We start from the raw sequence: 4,431 nt of genomic DNA on the forward strand, positions 1-4,431 counted from the left end.
TCATTTAATATTTAGGAAAAATTAGGCAACCGAGTTATTCTCTTAGTTTTTTTCTCATTTAACTAATGAATAGTCAAAGTGCAATGACTGCCCTTAATAAAATATATGATACAGCAATTTTAAATGCATAAATGGGATCAGCCATTTTGATCCATAGATTTAAACTTGACCATTACCAGGATCACCAGAGAAATTATGAAAATAGAGGCTCCATGGCCGTGTTCAAACGCTTGAGGATCCAAGAGCAGGGTCCAAACTGTGCAGTTCTAACACTCCAGGATTGCCCTGCAACGCTTGCATCTGGGCAACTGCGAGCAGGAGCTCAAGCAATGACGCGGTGTGTTTCTCACAGGACTTCTGGGGCCAGCATTCTGTAGAGGTCTGGAGACTTGAGAAGGAGCATGTCTGCTTTCCCGCCTGGCATGATTCAGATGTCCTGGAGCTGGAATTGCGTGTGAGTGTGTGAGCTGCCCAATGTGGGTGTTGGGCACTGAACTCAGGTCCTCCTCGCAGCTGAGCCATTTCTCCAGCCCCTTTTATGAATTCTTGTGGCACAATTTTGCCATTTAGCTTTGGCTGGTCTTAACCTCTGCAGTGCTTAGATTACAGTCCCCCATAAATGATTCCTTAAGAAAAAAAAATTGACATGGGTTTCTTTTGTATTGAGTTACAGCCTTTCTTATTCTGAGTCTTACTCGTTGGTTAACCATCTTCTAGTAACTTTTTGTAGCAGGCTACGTCTCATATACCTTCAGGGTCCTTTCCCCCACAGTGTCTAATGAGTGGCTCAGCAGCAGCATCTTCTTCCTTTAGAGAAGATATGTCATTCTAGCAATGGAGTCTGAAGCAATTTTTCAGGAGAAGGTTGAAGAACTGATTCTAAGGGTTAGAAAGAAGATTTTATGCATGGCTAGTGACTAGTTTTTTTCTTGCTAATCAAGAGGAAATGCCAACAGATATTGTGGTTCCGTATAAACAGGTGTTCTAGTTAGCTTAAAATTTCATTGGTTTATCCTTCCAGAGGCAAAAGAACCTCTGTTAAGATCAAATCGTGCATACATATGGCCTTTAAAAACCCGTTTGTATCAAGGACAGGAGACAAGCACACACATGGATTTTCTTATTCACAAATGTCTTAATTTTTCTTACATTTGATGACACATGTGACAAGAGTGTTTGTAAGGAAAACGCAATGCTATGCTAGACTTCTAAAATGACATTCAATTTACCTTTTAAATTACCCCCCTGAGATACATTTTTAAATGTCAAGATTAGCAAAGCTCCCTCTTGAGGCTTCAAAGTTAGAACTCCTAAGTGTTCTGCCAAGACTTTATCTGTAATGCCATCAGGCCTGTTCTCACTTTAATTTCCTTGAGCAAACGTTTTTGGAGTCACTCAAAATCTAGAAGCCTAGAGAACAATTGAAACCTCTAGGCAAACTTCTGGTTAGGATTCTCTTGGTCAGCTGTAGCTGATCCAGACTGTTGATATTAGTTACAGACATGTGCTTGACAATTGCATCAACAAAGGAGCAAACACACAAGCCGAGAGAGTTTGTGTGAAAACACTGCGGGCCTTAGCATTCTCTTCCTCGGTCTAATTGCAGAACTCACCAGCTAATAGAACCATCAAAATTGTCCTGTAAGCTATGACCTTTGGATTTTAGCTAATCAATGAATCTATTTATTTTCTTTGCAACTCTTGAGGGTCATTTGGAAAGATTTTGATCCCAGAATAGAAAATAGAAAGAAAGAAAAAAAAGAGTCCAGAGTCATGAACTTGTCGGATGACGTCTCTATGTTTTTCTCAGACTACGTACTTCTAGCCCCGGTGGCCGCTGCGAGTAACCTTGTCTTCAGCAAGCACGCTCCATCCTTCATCTGCCAAGTTCCGCAACCGCAGACCTGAGATATGGAAGTGATTAACCAATAATCCCAGCCTTGAAGGAATCCAGTCAAGAGAAACGGACAGGCAAACGATTATTTCACGGGGAGATGGGTGCCGAAGTCATCCTGGACTTTGGGCTGCATGAACAAGCAAAGTGTGTAAATTGGTAAGTTGAGGGGAGACCACATTTCAGCTGGTTTAGGATTTCTGTGTGAAGCCTCCCCCAACACCCTCACCTCCCCCTCCACACACAACATAACCAGAAGTCTGGTCATTGTGAAGCATGAACAGTGGCCGCCAGAGGCCTGACGGATGCACCTGCTGAGGTTAAAACTGGGAACCTGGAAACAGCAGTGCTTGAGAGCAAGGCCCAGGAGAGGTGTAGAAACAGCCCTAGCAAAAGGTACCGGGACGCTTGGTCCGTAGAGACCTGGATAGAAGAGCAGGACCAGAGAAAGGAGGCCCGGGGCAGGACGGATGGCATGGCTGCCCTCTGGGCAAAGCTCCAAACCCGCTTCTCTCGGCCACAGAAACTTAAAACACTAAGCATTAAGGCAAGGTCACATGTGAGGAATCCAGCTCCCCGCTTGTTTGTCACACTGATGGAATTTCTGCTTTTTAAAACATCGTGAAGCAAGACTCTGAGGGCGGATCTGGGGGGGGGCACAGGAGGGGAGACAAGGACGATGACACACAAGATCGGCAGCATACCCCTCTCTCCCCCACTAATATTTCTATTAGTGATTAGAGGGATCCGTTTGCGTGTGCTTTGCACCTGACTGATCCCCAAATATGGAAGAAAAGGAGACTATTTAAAGACGGTTTCTACCCAATCACCTGAATACTTAAATAAAAACACATTTACTGCCACTGAAACCCTGAGCCTTGAGGACCTCTTCACACTGATTTATTCAGACTTTTTAGGCAAATGCCACCTCCTATGTTTTTTTTTCTAGCATTAGCAAACTACAAAAGACATTCTCAAAAGCATACCAGGAAGTTATAGGCATGTCTGTCTATTAAAATCTTCTTTTAAGAGTCAACTTAGTTTTGGGGAGGGGTTTGTTTCTTTGTTTTAAGTTTTCTTGCTTTGAATGACAGCTCACAATTGCACTGACGAACACTCTAGGTCACTGTAGCACACAAACAGAAGGCTTCTTGGGGGCACCCACTGGAAAATCTAAAAAGACCGAGGTCTGCATAACTGGTGGGGGGGGGCTGATTTATTTATTTTATTTCTTAACACTTTTCTTTGTTTACTTCTTTGCTTTTTTTTCCTGTTGACAACTCTAGTGCCACTTGTACCCTGAATATGAAATCATCAAAAATTCATTTTATTAAAAATTATGTCATTTTGTAAAAACAATGCAATGTTCCTGACAATTGATCTTATTTCAATTTAGACTAAAATAACTACTGTATTCAGATTCCAGATTGAAAAATCTATCTTAGATAAAAGATGAGATGTTGGAAAGTTGGGAGCAGGTTGAAAGTCAGACTTCAGGGTCAAGGCTGAAAAGAGGCCCTTGTTTGGTTACTCAGACAGAACATTTAAAGAAACATGATGTTGAAGTTTAAAGTAGGTATATGTTGTACTAACTGCATCTTTCTGAGAAGTCTGAGAAGGCCAGTCCATTTGGTAACTATGTTAGTCAGTGTGGACGCTAACAAAGGAGCCCGCTACAGTGGTTTAGCAGAGACAGCTCTGCATCCATCAGCATCCGTTCTGGGATGATTCACTTCTGCACAACCATTCAGGAATCTGTCTTCTGCAATGTAATGTCCTTTCCTGCAGTGAAAGCTGGACGCCCCAGAGCAGGTGGCTTGTCTATGAAGGTGAACGTCCCAGAGGTTAGGACATTGGTCCACACTTAACCACACAGCTACATGTTGATACAGTGCGGACTCTGACAGGTGCTGTATCTTCTATTGAAACATCAGAGCTGTGGGAGAAAGGGACAACAGATCAGGAACTTTCTGAGCTGTGTGGCACGCTCTACCTAGCTGTTATATTCTGAGAAGTATTAAAATAGACTAAAGATGACATTACAGAAAGCAGGGACTAGAATGCAGTGTTTCCAGTGGGTATTTTTAAAAAGACAACTTAACACAGTGAGATAGCAAAAGGCACAGAGTTTACATAAACACATTTGAGTAGGAGAGGATGTGTTACAAGACGAATGAAAGTCGTTCATTTGCCGTGCCTCTCTCTCTGAATGAAAATAAGGTCACCCTGATTCTGAGAGGCCCTATAGGAAAGGGAAGGGATTCTAATTAGGATTAAGAACATTATCTCTCTCCAAATGTCTGCAAGCATACAATGCTGGTTCTGTCTGTGGCTATACCTATAATTTTGCAATATGACTTTTTTAAAAAAGAGGATACAATTTGGTAAACTGATAACTAATTTAGATAATGCTAATTGTATTGGGTAAAAGATGATTAGGGAAGTTATCAAAGAAACCTCAAGTGTGCTGTGCACTGGAAACATGAATATTGGGTGAGGCTCTTATCCCTCCCACAAAATAGAGGTGATTCCGCCAT

General features: G+C 42.1%; 1 long non-coding RNA gene across 1 annotated transcript; it reads right to left on the reverse strand.

Annotated features, from left to right (window-relative positions):
• Window positions 1-343: 343 nt before the first annotated feature.
• On the reverse strand, window positions 344-3,825 carry LOC311589226. Its single transcript, XR_014776458.1, has 3 exons — window positions 3,488-3,825; window positions 1,820-2,024; window positions 344-879 (listed from the first exon to the last, which is right to left on the reverse strand). It is a non-coding gene; the product is annotated as an uncharacterized lncRNA (long non-coding RNA).
• Window positions 3,826-4,431: the final 606 nt, after the last annotated feature.

Source organism: Acomys minous (genome assembly GCF_964271855.1).
Source record: "Acomys minous genome assembly, chromosome: 18".
Lineage (NCBI taxonomy): Eukaryota > Metazoa > Chordata > Mammalia > Rodentia > Muridae > Acomys > Acomys minous.